Source organism: Sus scrofa, chromosome 13 (assembly GCF_054392235.1).
Source record: "Sus scrofa isolate SSC_HxYL_T2T_F1_AM1 chromosome 13, Sscrofa_HxYL_maternal_Yorkshire_Landrace_v2.0, whole genome shotgun sequence".
In the NCBI taxonomy this organism is placed as follows: Eukaryota; Metazoa; Chordata; class Mammalia; order Artiodactyla; family Suidae; genus Sus; species Sus scrofa.
In genome coordinates this window covers 149,926,744-149,946,266 of record NC_139395.1, presented here as the reverse complement: position 1 = coordinate 149,946,266, position 19,523 = coordinate 149,926,744, and the positions used below count along the sequence as shown (strand labels likewise).

Below are 19,523 nucleotides of genomic sequence, written 5' to 3'. Positions count from 1 at the left end.
CTGAGACCAGCCCTGTTAGGTCTTTCCCTAACCCGACTCCTTGGGGCTAGAGACCTGGTCCTACACATCTCTGTCCCCCCAGGTCAAGTGGCAGGGTACAAATACAGGTCACACTAAAAAAAAAATCTCGCTCTTGGAGCTCTCGCTGCTGTGCTTTTAATCTGCCTTATTCGCAGACTACTTGATGGCAGGAACATCTCAGACACGATTCCTCTGAAGTGTTTTTGTTGTTGTTTTTCTTTTTAGGGCCACACCTGCAGCATATGGACATTCCCAGGCTCAGGGTCGAATCGGAACTACAGCTGCCAGCCTACACCACGGCCACAGCAATGTGGGATCTGAGCACATCTGCGACCTATGCCGCAACTCGCAGGAACACCAGATCCCTAACCCCCTGTGTGAGACCAGAGATCAAACCTGCATCCTCATGGATACTATTCGGGTTCTTAGCCCATGAGCCACAATGGGAACTCCTCTTTGAAGTATTTTAAACATTTTTTACATTGGCTTAAATGCAATTTTCCAAGTGGTTTCAAGATACTTTGCTTCTTTGTCAAGGGGGTTCACCTTGAGCAGTATCTGTGGATGTGTTGCTGGGCTGTGAAATTTTAAGATACAAGTCAAGTGTCCTTGGGCTTGGGTATACCCGGGACATCCAGCCTCTGCTTTGAGAATGAGTTGGCTTGTTCCTGTTAAGTCCAGTCCAAGAGAAGCCTGTCCTGCCCCTTTCCCTTCCACGCCCACAGTCACGAGGATCAGCTGTCACTCACAGCTGACCCGTGGCACTGCGGTGACCCTCTCCTGCCGGCCTGCCCTCCATCTCCCTCAGGGCTTAACTTCACCCTGAGTTCCATCCACAAAAGAGCTGGGGCTTGCTCATAAGTCCAATGAGATCACTGGTGCTGCTCACAGCTTCCAAGAGTCATATCTTCATAGGAAAACTATTTTTCAAAAAAACAGTAAAATGAAAGCTCAGTGAAGCACAAGGTGCCCCTGGGAGTCCAGTCAGGACTTAAGATCATTGTCAACTGCTGTCTTTCTCCTGGACCTTAAACCCCAAGGACTGTGTAACATTTCTACACAGTTTGGCATCTTCACGGCTGGTCCTCCCCTCATTAACCAAAAAGCAATAATAGCTAAGTTAACTGCAGTTTATCCGCTGGCTGACCCCTCCTGCCTAGACTTTGAGGAGAAAAGCAGCCCAGCCTGCCTTGGAACGGAGCTCAGCCAAGCTGGGTGATGCACAGGTCTGAGCACATCTCAGCACCGGGCTGTGTGCCGGGCAGGCCAGCGCGCAGGACATAAACACCTCATCAGGCTCCATTGATCTTGGCGTCCCTGAGGCCTTCCTGACATGGGCGGGTATTTGGTCCCAGGCCTGAAGGCCTTAGCCCCATCAGCCTGCAGGGTCAGAGGGACTTCAGGAGCCGCAGATGAGTCACGAGGAGGTCTTTTCTCTCCCTCCATCCCATCAACAAGATCCACAGATCGAGGGAACATGAGTCCCTTGTCTCACGTGGGCGGGGGGGCGGGGGGGGGGTTTTCCCGCGAGGGGGCCTGTGTCTACCCCCCTCTCTGCAGGGCGACCACAAACAGCCCTCCCACATTTCTAAGCACAGGCCCTCTGACAACTGCTGCTGAGCCCAGCCCTCCTTCCCCAAGTCCAGGTCTGAGCTGTTCTCAAGGAAATAACCTGAACTTTGAAAAGAACTTTATGGACAAAGATGTTTGTCACTGAGTTATTTGCAATAACGTAAATGGGGGGGGGGTGTCTCTAAATGTCTATTTCTGATATATTTTAAATGCTTATAAAAAGTCCTTAGCACCACAGAAAACCATCCATGTTGTATACGACATACGTGAAGAAAAGTGGATACCATTTATAGGACGAATACCAAAAAAAAAATATGTAAGACTAGAAGGAAACATACCACAGTACCATTTGTGGTTGTCTGTATAATGCAATTGTGGGCAATTTATTTTTCTTTCTTTTTTTATGTTTACAAATTTTCCACCTTGTCTTTAATGGGCATAATCAACTTATCATCACAAAATAATATCTTTTAGAAAAACAAACAAAACACCCCACAACTGAAAGTCTTTCTTTCTCTTTTTCTTCTTTTCAGGGCCGCACCCGAGGCATATGGAAGTTCACAGGCTAGGAGATGAATCGGACCTGTAGCTGCTGGCCTACACCACAGCCACAGAAACGCAGGATCCAAGCTGCATCTGCAACCTACACTGCAGCTCATAGCAACGCCAGATCCTTAACCCTCTGAGGAAGGCCAGGGATTGAACCCACATCCTCATGGATACTAGTAGGGTTCTTGACCCACTGAGCCACGACAGGAACTCCAAAAGTCTACTTTCTTTAGATAGCTTTTCTAAAAATAAGTATCATTTCTTTTTTTTCCTTTCCATTTATATTCTTCCCGCTTTTCAAAAGGATTTAAGTGACTTATAAAAAAAATATAAATAAATAAAATAAAAAATTTTTTTAATTAAAAAAAGAAAAAATATATATTAAAAAAAAGAAAGAAAAAAGGAGTTCGGGTCTTGGCTCAGTGGTTAACAAATCCGACTAGAAACCATGAGATGGCGGGTTCGATCCCTAGCCTTGCTCAGTGGGTTAAAGATCCAGCGTTGCCACGAGCTGTGGTGTAGGTCAAAGACACGGCTCGGATCCCACGTTGCTGTGGCTGTGGTGTAGGCTGGTGGCTACAGCTCCGATTAGACCCCTAGCCTGGGAACCTCCATATGCCATGGGTGCGGCCCTAGAAAAGGCAATAAATAAATAATAAAGGCAGGGCAAATAAAATAAAGGGCAAAGAAAGGGGAAAAAAAAAAAAAAGAAATTGAGCAAAAGAGAGATAGGGAACACACACAGCCCACAGCCCAAGATCTCTGAATGGGCTCGGATTTCCCTCAAACTGGAATCCAAGGCCTAGAGAAGCCACTTTATGACTTTGTGACTTTCCTGCCCAAGCCCAGGCAGGCAAGCGCAGACCCCAGGGCTCTCCCTTCACGTGTGCCACGTTCCAGTGGATGAGAGGGAACCACAGGCTCGCAAGATGGACCCGTCTCATTTCCTCTGCCCCGACCCTCCCGGGCCCTCACAGCAGTCCCCACAGAGGCTTGGCCCACTGGCCCTCCTCCTAACTCCTGGGGACCTAGTCTCTGTCCCATACCCCTAGCCTGTGATCCGGCTGGACCTTGAACTTATGCAGAGCAGGTGCCAGGTCAGGCACTGGTGTCTCCAGCTGGCTTGTACTTGCTGGCTAAGGCACGGGGTAAGGTCAGCTGGCCACATCCCTTGTGTAGGGCTGATCAGATACCACTGGCTGTGTCCTCTCCCAGGGGTTGTACTGTCTGATTTGATGAACTAGAGTTCCTAATTCTTCTAATCGTGGCCCCGTTCAAGAATCTGACGAAAACTGTGGCCCCCCTCCCCCCAGATGGTACATTCTGCATACCATTTGGGGGTTCCTTGAAGCCTCTCTGGGAGGAGTGGACCCTAAGGTTCAGGTCCTCTACTCCAGGGGCCGCCTCTGCATCCGAGACTTCTAGCAGACCCTGCAGGCAGGCACCTGTGATGTCCTGACCTGGGGTGAACAGAGCCTGTTTCCTGCTGCAGTCTCTGCCTGGCAACGAGGAGTCTCTGTGTGCACGTCGGGAGAGCACGGGTCCCCCCAGGGACATCCAGGGTACCCTCTTCTGAACTTAAGGACAAACAGACACTTACTGAGCACCTCCTCCGTGCCAGTTACTGGGCACCAAAGTCCTTTACAACATTTTCCTTGATGCCCTTGACAACCCTCCAAGATCAGAGGTGAGGAAGCCTGGCTCGTGAAGGCAAAGAATCTTGTTCAAGGTTCACACTGAAGTCCTGCCTGTATCACAGCCCGTGCCTCTCCTCCAAGTGGCTGGTCCCCCCCAGGTCCCCAGCCACACCCTCCCTCACAGAGGTTTCCCAGGTTTCCTTCAACCCCACAAAAGGCCCCCAGAGATCACAGCCTCTCCCCTTCTCCACCTGTGGGGGCACTGACCGGGGGTCTCCCTATGGAACACCGCACACATTGAGGGGTATGTGCACAGCTGGGAAGAGGCAGAGCCCTGCCTGGACTCCAGGTCTGTCTGAATTCCGTTTTCCATCTACCATACTGTCTCCCTATAATTCCTCCTGAGTGGTTTCCCTAGAGATTCCTAAACCTTGTGTCTTCGCCTCTGTGGGCCTTTCAGCGACTCATCTGGTAACACGAGGGGCTTAGGGTGCTGTCAGCTGATGTCTCCCAACTCTGAGAGGCCTGCCATACCCAGGGCCCGCAGCTGCTACATGTCACTGTATCTGGGTTTGATCTGAACATCTGCTTCTATATCCTCTCTCACACACACACACACACAAAAGGCAAAGAAAAAACTTTGGTCCCATGTGAGCTATGAGCTTTTAGGAAGACAAAGAACAGAGTAAACACACAAAGAGAAAACAGATCACAATAGAAACCAGGCAAGAGCAGGCGGGGGGAGGATACTCGAAGGCTTGGCCTCTTCCCTCAGCATTCAGGGACTGTGGCCTCCTGACATGCCACCAGTGGGGCTGTGGGTCTACAGGGTCCAGGGTCTGCTCCCAAGGGATGCCGTGGGATCCCACCTACCTGGCCTGAGCTGAAAGGATCAGCCCTGGCCACAAGTTGCTACAAAGCACAGCTCCCTCAGGGCTGGGCCGGGCCCCACGCCCTCTGGTACGGTGGCTGCCTGGAAGCCCTTTGTGGCACTTGTGGGTTCCCCACCTCTGCCACCCCCGCCTCTGGGGTCTGCTGACATTAGAAGAGGCAGTTGGAAAGTCGCCACCCCCGCATGTGGGTCTGAGCCTGTGACCGCTGACTAACTTAGAAAGCGAGATTTCTAAAAATGACGCTGGCACTGTGGGCCCTGCCACCCTCTGCGAGCTGGGGCTCCTGGCGGGGTGGGGGGCTTCCGGCCCCTGCGTTCTTCTTGGCTCAGGTCCCCAGCCCTCGACCAGCGAGACAGCCCTTTCCTGGGAACAGACAATGGAGAGGCTGGTCCAACCAGGAATAGAAAAGCAGAGAGAGGAAGGGCCCCGGGAGAGAGGAAGGCCGGGAGGGGCATGCCGCCCAGACCCTGGGAGGTGACGGAAGAGCAGCTCTGCAAGGAAGAGGAAAGGAGAGGCCCAGGTTCTGGGAAGGACACACACACACACACACACACACACACACACACACACACACACACACACACACACACACGAGCAATGTGTAGGGGTGGGGCGGGCAGAGGAGGCCCCCAGAGCCCCTAAGGATGCCGGAGGAGGAGAGGAGGAGGAGGAGGAAGTACAGTAGGGTGTGCGATAAGGGGAGTGTCAATGGGCCACCTTTTCCCAGAGCCTCGCCTCGCACTGGACACGGCCCCTCTGAGGGCCTCCCCTAGGTGCAGTCCGATTGCTTGGCGCCCATCCACCCTGGGGCACTGCCTCCTGGGGGCAGAGACCCACAGCGCGGGGGAGGGGCAACGAGTCTGAAATCACCTGACAAAAAGAGGTCAGGGCCAAGAAGAAGAAAGGTGGGTTCGGGGCCCCTTCCTGCCCACGCAGCCCCCACACTCACTGGGATATGGCCTGACCTCAGACGGCCTAAGGTGGACATGGATGGGCAGCTAGACCCAGCACACCCCCTGCTTCCCCACGCTGGACAGTAGTGGACTTTCCTCCTCTGGCACTGGGGCTGGGTCTTGGGAGCTGCAGCGGGCGAGGCAGCAGCAGGCACTGGAAGGGACGCTCCTAAACTGAGCTCAAAGAGTGTGGATTTAGGAGAAGCCCGGGGTGGCGCATGAGGTCCTGAGGCTCTCTGGGGTAAGGGGAGAACTGGGACAGGACGAAGACTCAGAACACCTGGGTTCAGGCCCCAGTTCCGCCGCAGACTTGCCGAGGGGCTGAAGGCAAGCCCGTCCCCTTTGAAGCGCAAGTTCTTCCTCTGTCCATCTGGGCTGGGCCCCCGATTCTGCATCCTAAGTAAGCACCCAGGTGAGGCAGATCACACACCCAGGGGCAAGTACTAGAAGGCTGTTCAGGACCCTTCTAATTCTGAAAGTTGCCAGGCAGAGGCCCACTCTCAAGATTCAGGGCACATGGTCCAAATACACCACTGGTTTTCAGGGGCAGATACAAAATCCCAAACAAGCTTCCGGAACTTGTCACTACCGCCCGGCACCCCCCTGCTACCCTTCTCTTTCTCTGTGGCTACCGATGCAATGTGTGCTCCAGACTGAGACAAGTCGCTACCACATTTTTAATTTGTTAATGAAACAAAGCGATTAGGAATTACATGTCCTGCCACTAAGTCTTATGTTATCACGGTCACAGTCAGCACATGCCCTCCACTAGTGTAGATAGTGAAAGCCTTGCAGTCTAATTCACTGGCCCATTTGAACAGCTGAGGGAACCGGTGTCCACAGAAAGGAGCCAGGCGCTCAAAAGGCATGAGAGTTGAGAGTGGGAAAGTAACCCTAGCTTAGGGTCCCATCCGGAGTCCCCAAAACACCAAGACCCCACTTGCTGGACTCTTCCATTGAACTAGGTCATAACTATCCTGATCCACTACAGGCGCCATAAAACTACTTTGAAATTGACCTGGATCAGGCTGTGCAGACTTGGGCAGCACTGATCACCGGCGGGAAGGCTGGAAACGGCAACGTGGACAGGTTTGGAAGAAGCCCCCAAGGCCCCCGTCTGCCACGCGGATTTCCGTCCCCACGGGACTTCTGGGCAGTGAACTGGGAGCTTTCCCCAGACCGCAACCTCCTCCTGGCTTCAGCCCTAGAGTTTGGTCCTCCAAAGAGAGGGTGGAGAGAGGATGTGAGCAGGGTTTCCAGCTCCCAGGCCCCCACCCAGAGAGAAAATACACAGAGGGAAGGCTGGGCATTCTCACAGCAGCCAGAAGGGAAGTCTGAAGTGGGGCTGGGCCTGCCCAGAGGGCGCGGGGAGGAGCAGTCTGGAGCCTCCAGGCCCCTGGGGAAGGTCTCCACCCTCCAGGACAACTGGCTGGCGGGAAGAGCAGGAAAAGCCCCCGGGGCCGGGCAGCCCAGGGGATGAAGGGCCTGGGTTGGGGGGCCCGTCTGGTCAGCCCCCTTGGGAGGGGGGAGCCGAAAGTTTCCAGTAAGAAAAGAAGCTCCTGCCAACAGCTGCAATGGAGTATGGGCAGTCCTGGGGCTCCTTCCGAGCAAAGGATTCCTCACTTGTGAAGGGGGATGAACCTGTTGCAATGAAAAAGGCGTTCTAATAGCCAAGAAATCCTTGCATCCTCAGACACAGGCTCTTTTATAAATGCTTAGCCAAAGTTTTTTTTAATAATGGTCTCGGGGTCAGCAAGTTGAGATAAGAGATGTTCCGCTGAGAAGCCTGCAGAGTAAAGGACAGTCAAATGCTCCAGAATGTTAAGACACTCAAAGGTCACCTGGACCCAGGAAACAAAGAGGTGTCTGGGGACAAGAGCCAGGGTTGCCACAAACGCTGAGCAAGGGCCTGGGCCGGGCACTGTCCCAAGTGCTTTCGACATATTCGCTCACAACCACCAGGTGAGGTCGGTGCAATTTTCAGGTAAGGAAACACGGCAAAGAGACTGGATTTGACCCTTGGCTGCAGCTGCCAGGTTGGTGCTGACCCGAAGCTTCAGGGAGCCCAGAGCCCAGCTCCAGCTGGTCAGGCTAGGGCCAGGCAGAGGGGGACTCCAGAGGTGCCCCCGCCCCCGCCGCCACCGCGACACACACACACACACACACACACACACACACACACACACACAGGCCTGTTCAGCGGCTCTTGAGAGAGCCCTGAGAAAGGAAAATCTGGCCTTATCTCCTGGGGCAAAGGAATGTGCTCTCCCGCCAGGATAAGTGGCTGTTTTGACAGGAAGTCTCCACCCAGGCTGTGGGTTCCTCCCAGCCACCACTTATTCCTTCTGGCTCTCCCTGCCTCGGCCCCAATTCCCATCCTACTTGAACCCCACACCCCTCCTACACCCCCCAAAATAATCTAACTCAATTGGGGGTGCCCTACATCGGCTGCCCCAGCACAGCTCCAGTCTCTGGGGAGTCCAGCGTTCTGACCTGAGCGTCACCCCCCCTCCAGCCCCACCATCGCCTGGACACTCTCTCCAGGCAGGCAGCTGGGAGGACAAAGGGCCCCCTGCAGGGGACAGTGAGCATCCACAAGGTTATGCAAGCAGGGCCACCCCCCTGCCAAGTACTGTGCTGGAAATATTCACCCCCAAGCCCGCACCCCTCAGCTCTGCAGCCCTGCCAAGGCTCCCCCTTAGAATCCCAAGGCACAAGTTCAGCATCAAAGGAGTAGGGAATGTTAACGCCACAGGAGTCTTTCGTCTCAAATCCATTTTATAATGCGAGGGCTGAGGTCCGAAAAAGGAGAAGCCCACACCACACAGTTGGCAGCCAGTCAGGCAAGACCAGACCCAGTGCAGCCAAGTGCCCAACCAACATGTCCCTAGGGCCTCCAAGGGCCCTGCAATGACATTCATATCTCTGAAGTCCCTGCCTGCCCCCTGCCAGGTGGGGACAGGAACCATGCTGCTTACTCCCTGGTGTGTCTCTGTTGCCTAGACCCAGGGTGTATGCAAAACATTTCATACTTTATTAATGAACAATGGAAACAACCCAAGTGTCCATCAGCAGAGGAGCAGACACACAACACGTGGTATATCCATCCAGAGTACTATCCAGCCATCGAAAGGAACGAAGTACTGACATGGATGAATCTCGAAAGCATTATGCTACGTGAAACACACACACACACACACACACAAGGACAAATACTGTATCATCTGTTCATATGAAATACCTAGAATAGACAAATTCATAGAGACAGAAAATAGAGGTTACAGGGCTGGGGGGAAGAATGGGGCGTTATTGCTCCATAGACACAGTTTGGGTTTGGGGTGATGAAATGTTTTAGAAGCTGAGTTGTGATGGTTGTACAACGTGATGACTGTAGTTAATACCACTGAGATGCACATTTTAAAATGGTTAGGATGGTGAATTTTAGGTTATATATATTTTGCCACAATTTTAAAAAAGTAATAATCATAAGCAAGCCAGTCCTCTCTCTCCACAGTGCCCCCTGCAGGGCCCACCTCCAGCATTCTTGTTTCCAGCCTGGGCTCCTCTCTGCTTTGCAGACGTGGAACAGAGAATAAAAGGAGCTGCCTGGCCAAGGCTGGTCACAGACGGAGGCACAAAGCCATAGGTACATCCTGGAGGTGGACTCTGACTTTCCCGCCAAAGCAAACTGCCTCCTCAGAGAAGCAGATGAGCGGAAGCTTCAGCTCTGGGCTGCTCTAAGGCTGGCGGGCGCCCCCAGTGAGTTGTCTGACCCGGCCAGACTCCTCCCAGGGAGATTTGGGCAGAAAGTACCACGTTCTCAGGAGTTCAGGTGCAAATCACAGCTCCCTTTCTAGATGTCTAGAACCTACAGTCACTGTCAAGGTCAGTGTCAAAATACAAAGACTGCGATTTCTCAGTATCGGCCATGCCCAGCTGCCATGGAACACTTCAGCAAAGCCAAGGGCGCTGCTGTCCCGGTCTTGTTTTGGGCACATGTTCCCGTTTTCAAAACTCTCCCAGTCACTAGGACCACAGGCCTGGAAGCAGTGTTTAACACGAGTCCCACTTCATGAGAGCTGGCCTGGAATGAACACGCCTTTAACCTGGACTGCCCAGAGAGTGCAAAGAGGAAGGAGGCACGGGACGCTCCTCTCAGGGGCTTGGATGATGCACCCCAACCTTGTTATGCAAAGTCTGGCCTTGGGTCAGCAGCTCGGCATCAGCGCCACCTGAGAGTTTGTTAGAACCGCAAAATCTTAGCTCTCCAATCTCCCTGCCCTCACCTGTGGAATAGAAACCTTCATTTTTACAAGAGCCCCATATCTCAAAGCTTGAGAAGCCGTGTCTTGGAGTATGACCCAGGGGCGTCTGGAGACCTATTCTTCCAGGATAAACAATAATGATAATATTATTTATTAAGCACCCACTTCCTGCTGGCTATGACGTGGGGCCTCTTACATGGATTATTTAATGCTCTGACCACTCAGTAAACTAAGCAGTATCATCTGCTTTTCAGAAATGAAGAGGGCAGTCAAAAAGATTAACTAAGGAGTACCCACTATGGTGTGGTGGGTGGAGAATCCGATTACAGTGGCTTGGGTCACTGCTAAGGCTCGGGTTTGATACCCAGCCCAGTACAGTGGGTTAAAAGATCTAGCTTTGCAGCAGCTGTGGCATAGGTTGCAGCTGCAGCTAGGATTCAGTCCCTGACCCAGGGAACTTCCATGTGTCATGGGTATGACCATTAAAAAAAAAAAACACACACAACTAATTTGATCAAGTCCATGTAATGTGTTACAGCTGAGCCAGAATTCGAACACAAGGGTCTGAGTCCAAAGCCATGGCTCTGACAACTGTAGTTAATATGGTGCAATCTTTTAAATTGGGCCAACAGAAACAGCCACTTGTCAACTCTCCACAGGGCGCATAAAGTCACTTGCAAATGCAATCCCCAGGGAGGTATTCTAGGGGCTCCCCGCTGCCTGGGGCTGGCCTGGGCTACAGGTGCCTGTGTGCTGGGGTTGGGCTAACCCTGTGGCAGAGGGCTATTTCTTCAGAACACATCCCTGAAGAATTTGCATGGCCTTGCCCCCAGCAAACATATAAGTCTAGGACTGGAGAGGCAACTAAATTGGATTGGGAGCAGAACCAACTTGGAACCCTCTTGCACTGACCTGGTCTGGACCCTGGAGTCTATGACCTGGGGCTTGATCTACTGCCAGCCCCCAGGAGGCAGCACTTTCCCACCAAAGACACCCACAGTGAGCTCCACTGTCCCCTCCAGCCAGCATCCACAGGCTCCTCAGGTCACAGAATCCAGCCCAGCTTCCCGGAGCCCAGCCCGGCCAGTCCTCTCTGTACCACCCACATCAGCCTGGGATTGTCTGGCTGGCTTTCTCTGCCTGCAGACGGCCACCTCTTTGCCACCCAAATGTGAGTGACTAAGGTCTCCCTGCCTTTGTGTCCCTCAGTAACCCTCTAAGATGCATCTCAACTCAGCAGGGCCCTCTGAATGAAGAAGCCTGCAAGTGCCACCATTTGCCCTTCTGCAGCCACGCAGAGGTCATCCTGCTCGCCTCCCACAACCAGAGCACCCCTTCCTGCAGCAAGAGGAGCTGGGGCGCAGGCAGGAGATGCCAGCCCATCCCTCAGGGTGTCACCCTCCACTTCCCTGGAACTCCCAGCTGCGCAGGGCTGAGGCAGGCGAGGCCTTGCAGTGAGAGGGCCCTCCCAAGCCATTGATTTCATGCTTCAGGCATCCATCCCCAGCATGCTGGCCAGGGAGCTGGGGGCCAAGCTCCTCGCACTCGTGGAGCTGGAGCAGACACAGGGATAGAGTTGGGCGGGGTTAGCTCTGGTTTCCTTTCGCAGCCGTGACCAGGTCGCCACAGCCTCCTCAGCTTAAGGGTTCCTTTCTCTGTGTTGCACAGCCAAACCCAGTTAATTAAAATAATCCAGTGGCGAGAGCTGGAGGGCCTTAGACCCGGGTGTCAGTCATTCTCTTCATCACAGGCGAAGTCAGAACAGAACAAGAGGAAGGCCTGAGGGTGCCTGCCCCACCCTCCTCCAGCCAGGCAGGAGGGAGGACCACTGCCCCTGGACACCTCCTCTTAAGGGCCAAAGCCCCAAAGCCAGGCAGTCAGAGCACCTCAATATTAAGTTCTCCCTCTACCACAGAAATGGTCAATGTTCATTCAACTCACCTGATTTTATTTTATTTTAGTCTTTTTAGGGCTGCACCTGTGGCATACGGAGGTTCCCAGGCTAGGGATCGAATTGGAGCTGCTGCTGCTGGCCTATGCCACAGCCACAGCAACGTGGGATCTGAGACTCATCTGCAACCTACACCACAGCTCACAGCAACACCAGATCCTTAACCCACTGAGCGAGGCCAGCGAGTGGGGTTCGTTAACTACTGAGGCACAATGGAAACTCCTCAACTCATCTAATTTTAAAATCAAGAACTACCAACATAAAATGGCACTTCATAGGCAGAACAAGTGAAAGATCGTGCTTTGCTTTCTACTTAGGTCAGTCATTGAGAGGACGAGAGAGGGAACAGTTTGTGAGGAGGGATGACCAGATGGACACAGAGAAGAAAAAGAGGGGAAAAGATTGGGGAGGAGAAACAGAGAAAGACAAATCTCAAGGAAGAAGGAATGAGGCAAGAAAAAGAGAAGAGAAACCAAGTACCTTTTGAGGAATGCTAGAGATCACAATTCTGTTGGGTTGGGTTACAAGTTTGGAAATCCCGACCCAGACCTGAGTCTTTGTTTACAATTCTTCACTGTTCTAATCCCGAAAAATTCCTCTGTTCAAATCCTTGATGTTTCCCCTTTCAGGGTCAAAGATGCCTTCGAGAATCTGGCAGTAGTTCTGGATACTCTCCTAGAAAAATATACTTTTGCACAGAAAATTTTGCCTGTAATTTCAGGGGTTCATGGATCCTGTTAAAAACCACTTATTCTAGAAGCTTCATCTGATTGAGAGACTTGTAAAGGCCAAAGCAAAAACACCCCTGCCGCCAGATTAAACTATAGATAAGGGTAGATGTGCTGAACCTTATGTGTATTCAAGCCATCATATTAGGCTTTTAATTGTACCACTGGCTTCACTGATAGAATCTGGGAACCTAAACACCCTTCTTTAGTAACTACCCAGTAGTGGTACTAGAAGCAAGGTTCAATACTCGGAGGAGCCAGGTATGTGTATGGGTGGTTATTATGCAGTGAAAGGTCTGCCTTTGACTTGGGTAACAGTGTCCATGCTTATCTTGAATTCAACCCATTGCAGATGGATGGGATCATTAAGTCATATATATGCAGTAGTTATCCAATCTAAATGTGCATAAGAATTATCAAGGTACTGGCTGAAGAAAGTAGATTACTTAGCTCAAAGTTGAGAGTCTGATTCAGACTTTTTCAACACGTTGCCAGGCGATTCTGACACAGGCAATCTCCAGACTCAACTCTGAGACATGCTGTTCTCATAGAAAACTGCAAGCCAGGGAGGCCAAGCTTCTGCCCAGCAGATCTGAAGCTTCCCTGCTCATTGCGGCATCCTCCTCATACACCAGGAGCAGGACTAGGCACGCATGGAAGGATGCACTGTGACCAAGTCTGGACCCCAGCATCAGAAAGGTTACCTTGAGGGGGTAAAAAAGGTAAACGAACACTGCAGGGCCTAAACAGGATAGAGCAGCAGATACCCTCCAAGGGCCTTTGAGGTAGGGGTTCCTACATCTGTCAGCACAGGATCACCTACAGCGTGTTTACGATTCAGATTCTCAGGCCTTGGGCCATTAGGGAATAGGTATACGATACCACTAACCACTAACAAGTTTCTCCGGTGGTTCTGATGCAAGAAGCTTGTCTGTTTATGGTACACACTGGCCTGAGGGTATTTGGATCAAGATATCAGACCATTATAGCAAAAATACTTTGAAAAAATAAAACACTCCACCAAAATCCAGTGAACATTCCCAGGGTTTCCTTTTCCTCTTCTCTTCTGGTCTTCCTCTTCCTCCTCCTCGTTCATAGCAGAAACTAACTGGAGAAGGTGGGCCACACTGGATCACCCTAAATGGGTTCCAGATGATAAGGATTCTGACCTCTTGGCCTGACAGCTCCTCCCTTTACTCTGGAGACTTGTACAAATATTATCATCTTTGTCACCGGCTGGGCAGTGACATGAAAATAGTTGGGAGGCACTGGGTCAGGTGTGGAAGAGGAAGGGCTGCTCGGGCCAGAAGAGATTACTGATGTATTCTCTGATTCTCCACAAGGCGGAACATGCACACAAATGGGAAGCCACAGGGTGCCCAAGCCAAGCACACAGGGTTTGGCATCCCATTGATGGGGGTGGGACGCCAACAGAAATCCCCAAAAGGCAGCCCCATTTCAGACCGCTTGGCAGGGTGGCGCTAACAGGGAAATCTGGGTACAAATTGCACCTACTTGGACACAGAGAGGACGCTCACGATATTAAGGTTGCCGAACCTTTGTCTACAATCCTTCAGTGTGAGGGTGATTTTTTGGTTGTTTACATTTTGATTTCCTGAAACTTGGCTGTTTTACATTCAATATGTAGACTGAATGCAGCGGGTTTTTTCCCACCTGAAAATTTGCTGTGTCATAAAATTGATGGTATCTTAAAATTGAGGAAATAGATTTTATCACTTCATTTAATCTCGAAACAATCTGTGTGTCAGGTATGGTTATTCCCTATCTTCCAGATGAGGAAAGTGGAGCAGAGACAGGTGATTTACCCAAGGTCACAGAGCGTAGACGCGACAGGGCCAGGAGTGGAGGCCATCCTCTCAGCACCCCCACCCACCCAGGCACACTGTGTGCTCTGAGTGGGCACACCTGTTAGTGCAGCAGCAGGAGCAGGGGTCCTGGAGTAACTGCTGAGGGGGAAGCGTGCTGAGAAGTGGCTTCCCCCTGAGTCACTGTAGCACGAGAAAGTAAAGAATGCACTTCATCCGCAAACACAAACTTGAGAAAAAATAAAAATATACACAAGGTATATATAGTTGCTATTATTAGTCTGTTTTAGGTCATAGCTATAATTCCTCCCTGACTGTAGGAACTTAGGAGTGGGCCGTGCATAAGCACTCATATAATGATCACATTCGGCAGGTTTAAGTTTAAAATGGTGTGTGTTTGGACAGCAATTACAGATTTACTGCTTGAATTTATTATTTTACTTACTTTTGAATGTTGCTACAGTCAGGATTTTACAGTGTTATACCTTAAGAAATCTCACATTTCGGTTTCTTCTGGTTTAAGAGGAGCAGGAAGAAGTTTAACAAAATAGGTCATTGTCAAAATAATCAAAACAAAGAGTTATTTTCTATAATATTCAATAAGTGTTCACTTTCTGGAAAGCAGCTGGGAGCATAAAGAGAACTCCACCCCCACCACATATAAACAGACACACAAAGTCAAAGGGAAAAAGCCACTATTGACCTGCGCTATTAGTTATAATCTTTAAAAATGCCCTTCCAGGAAGGTATTTATTTCCACTTTACAGATGAGAGAACTCAGGGGGATTCAGTGGCTTGCCTATAGTCACATAGCTCATAAGGGGCCTGCGTTCCGGTAGCGCTAATCTTAACGCACCCGTTAGTGTCATTAACAGTGATCTTCCCAGTCATCGCCATGTTGTACCAGGACAGGGACCACGTCTGGTTCTTCTCCACTGTATCCTGGCACTGTATCCAGGTGCCAGCATCTGGCACCCCTTGGGCCTCAGGAACTGCTGGGTGGGTGGGTGGAGGGAAGGCGGACAGAAGGGGAGGCAGGATGAGGTGTGTTTGCGGGGGTGGGGGGGGCAGTCCTGGAGCAGGTGCTCTTCCCATCTCCCACCCCCCCTCCACTCCTCTGGCGACTGTGCTCTTACAACTCCTATCACACTTCCTTGTCTTTTTTTTTTTTTTGCTATTTCTTGGGCCGCTCCCGCGGCATATGGAGGTTCCCAGACTAGGGGTCAAATCAGAGCTGGAGCCCCTGGCCTATGCCAGAGCCACAGCAATGCAGGACCCGAACCACGTCTGCAACCTACACCACAGCTCACGGCAACGCCGGATCATTAACCCACTGAGCAAGGCCAGGGATTGAACCCACAACCTCATGGTTCCTAATCGGATTCGTTAGCCACTGAGCCACGACGGGAACTCCTCACACTTCTGATTAGTGTTTTCTGGGGCTGTGTCCCTCTGCCCTACTGACACTGATCCCTCTGACTCCTCTCCCAGTCAAGTCTCTCAGCAAAGTCTGAGAGCCAGCCACGTACCAGGTACTTTCTAAGATGCTGGGGGAAAGGCGGGAAGATGCCCTTCCCCTCCTGGGGGCACCTACAGCCTAGAATGGCGACCTCCGTATTTCCTCCAAATCCAACGTAGAGAGGGTTTTCTGAAGCTGCCTACCAAACTCCCTCACCTTCCACCAGCACCGCTGCTATTTCTCAAGTTTTGCCTAATCATTTTCAGAGATGTCAAAGCATGGCCCCTGGTGAGATTCTCCTCCCTCCTTTTTAGCCCATTCTCCCACCTTCCCAATCAGGGCATGTTTCACACGCTGCGAGGCACAGAGAAGCACTGGGGATGAGACGGGCGATGTCACACAAAGCGCTGCCCTGGGCTGTGAGGTGGAAGCACCAGCAGCAGGAGCCACAAGAAGCCTCTTAGGCTTCCAGGTGAGGAACAGATGTAAAAGCCCTCCTACCCCAGCCCTGGGGGTGTGAGCCGCCCTCGGCCAGCATCCTTCCATGACACCCCCTCTGCACACCCACAGATGAAGGGTTGGGTCGGAAAGGAACCACAACCCACCGACTTGGAACAAAGGACACATCTAAAACCCGTTTTTACTAGGAAACAACTGAGACCCACAGGGGATAGGGTCCTGGCACAGAGTCCCACCGACAGCGGTTGAGAGGCCCAGACTGCATCTCTCCCGGTGCAAAACACTGTAACTACCGTAGTCCTTCACTTTCCTACTTAGCAGCTTCTCAAAATCCACGTTAAATATCACATCCTGAGCATACTGTTTGTTTCCTTATTCAGTCGATAGCATGGCTGGAGGCAATGAGGGCTTGATGGCAACAAAAGACATGGACCCTGAGGTCAGATGCCAGGGTGCAAATCCTGGCTCCACGGCTTCCTAGCTGTGTGACCTTGAGCAAGACAACCTCGCTGAACCTCAGTTTTCTCATCTTTATGGTTAGGGGGGCAATACCAGCACATTGACTCCCAGATAGTGTAAAGATAAAATGAGGTATAAAATGCTCAGTATAAGAATTCCCACTGTAATGCAGCAAGTTAAGTATTCAGTGTTGTCTCTGGGAGGTGCAGGTTCAATTCCCAGCCTGGTGCACTGGGTTAAGGATCCCGTATTGCTGTAGCTGCGGTGTAGGCTGCAGCTGCCAGTCAGCTTCGACCCTGGCCCAGGGAACTTCCATGTGCCGCAGGTGCAGCCAAAATAAATAAAATTAGATAAAATAAAAGTTCAGTACAGTGCCTAGCACATGGAGGATGCTCAGTAAACATTAGCTATTATCATCTTCCTCAGTCACTAGCTGTCTTCAGAGCTTAAATTCAAGAAATCTATAGTGGAGTTCCTGTCATGGTTCAGTGGTTAACGAATCCAACTAGGAACCATGAGGTTGCAGGTTCGATCCCTGTCCTGGCTCAGTGGGTTAAGGATCCAGTGTTGCCGTGAGCTGTGGTGTAGGTCGCAGATGCGGCTCAGATCCCGAGTTGCTGTGGCTCTGGTGTAGGCCAGTGGCTACGGCTCCGATTTGACCCCTAGCATGGGAACCTCCATATGCAGTGGGATCGGCCCTAGAAAAGGAAAAAAGACAAAGAAAGAAAGAAAGAAATCTATGGCAATGTGAATGTACCCACAACTTTTTCTCTTCTTAATAAATCATTTCACTTTATTTTTTCTCTACTTACAAGCAGAAATATATTGAGTGTTTCAAAAAGTATTCTTTGTATCTGAACCCCTTGATAAAAAATGTCTGACAAGGGCATGGCAAGATTTCTAAGGTACCCACTGACGGAGACATAAAAATCCGATGACCTAGTAGAAATAAGTGCTAAGAGCTGGGTGACAGTTTCTGAACCACTTTTCTTAATCATTAGGCTTACTCTCACAAGAAAGAAAAACCTTTGTAACCCAGTATTTTCAGTTTTTCAGGAAAGGGACATGAATACTTAGAGACGTAGAGAAATTTTCCCCTTCACCTCTCTAGACCCTGCGTTCAGGGTGAAAGGGACTGTTGTTTGGGCCACAGCCTGGTGAGGCACACACGATTTTCACATGCAAATGATGATTATAGAGAGTGATGATCCAGGCTCAGGGCAGGCAGAGACCCCAGACCGGGCGCTCATGCTCCTGTGGTGCCTGCGGGTGAGCTAATTAGGGAGCCCACTGTCCAATGGGAGAGGATGTGTGTGAGAAATACTGAAAACACAAAGGTACTAGAAAGCATGCACATGAGTTAAGTTTACAGTGAGCAGGCTTTCAGCACTAGAGCGCAGCTGGGGCTGACCAGAATTGACAGGAAGAAGTGAAACATTTGGGCTCCTGTTCTAGGCGCTGGGCTGGGTGCTTTGTATAGAAAATTTCAGATGGCCAGGTCAGCAAGTGCACGTGGCCCTGCATGGGTTTACGTGGGTGTCCACTCACCCTGCCAGCGGTGCTGGGTCAGACAAAGATCTACAGCAGGATATTTATTTATTATTTTGGATCATAAACTAACAAGAGAAAAATCAATCAAGGGTCTCATTGGTTAAAACACATGCTGTTTGCTGGCATTTCAGGAGTATGTGCCTGTGCCTCGTGGTGGTGGTGGTGGTGGTGGTGGTGGTGGTGGTGGTGGTGGTGGTGGTGGAGGAGGAGTGAGGGCACGGTGGGAGGTGAGGTGCAGAGAGGGGGGCTGGAAAAAATAAAGACATATTTAGAAATAAGTGAAAACAATGAGATCACACAATCGTTCCCCAAACTGCATCTGGTTCTCATCTCTGCCCCACCTCTACCGCGTCTGTCTAGCCGGGCTTTCTCTTGCCGGCTGCAGCCACCACTCATTGGCTCCCCCAGCCTTCAGTCCCACATGAACCTCAGGCAGCATTCCTAAAGAGCTAATCTGATCTGCGACTTCCCTACTTAAAAGAAAAACCTAATGACCTTATTCAGCTTTCACGGTCTCTGCAACTTTAAAATGGAAATTTTAAGTTATCCCTGGTAATTCTGTTTATTTGCTTTTCTAACTGGAAAGACTAAGAAAATCCTCAAGATAAGACATGTCATGAAGCCTATGTTTATATTACATTCCATCTGGGACTTCTGAATGTTGCTACATTAAGTTTAACTTTAAAAATACTATATATTATGTGAGCTCAATTATGCAAAAAAAAAAGGGGATGGAAAAAAGAAATAGTCTTTATACTACATACTTTAAAATTAAATGTGTAGCGTGGTCATAAAATTCAATGTGTTATTCTCAATAAAAATAAATCAGAATTAGAATTCAGTATACACCACCTGCTATGGACCGAGTGTATCCCCACCCCACCCCTCAAATTCATATGTTGAAGCCCTAACCTCTTGAGTGGCTGTACCTGGAGATGGGGCCTCCAAGGAAGTAATTAAGGTTAAGTGAGATCATAAGAGTGGGGCCCTAATCAGATGGGATCAGTGTCCTTGGCAGAAGAGACACCAGAGGGCTAGTGCGCACACACACTCTTTCTCATCCTACCCACCCCACGCATGTGTAAGCACACACACACACACACATGCATGCTGAAGAAAGGCCCTGTAAGGACGTAGGAGGGAAGATCACCATCTGTAAGCCAGGGAGAGTCCCTCATCTGGAGCCAAATCAGCTGGAAT

The 19,523-nt window shown here is 50.7% G+C and overlaps 1 protein-coding gene across 13 annotated transcripts in view; it reads right to left on the bottom strand.

Moving 5' to 3' along the window:
* Window positions 1-19,523, bottom strand: part of SLC12A8 (solute carrier family 12 member 8) — a 143,097-nt gene that overhangs the window by 58,765 nt on the left and 64,809 nt on the right. The window lies entirely within an intron of this gene.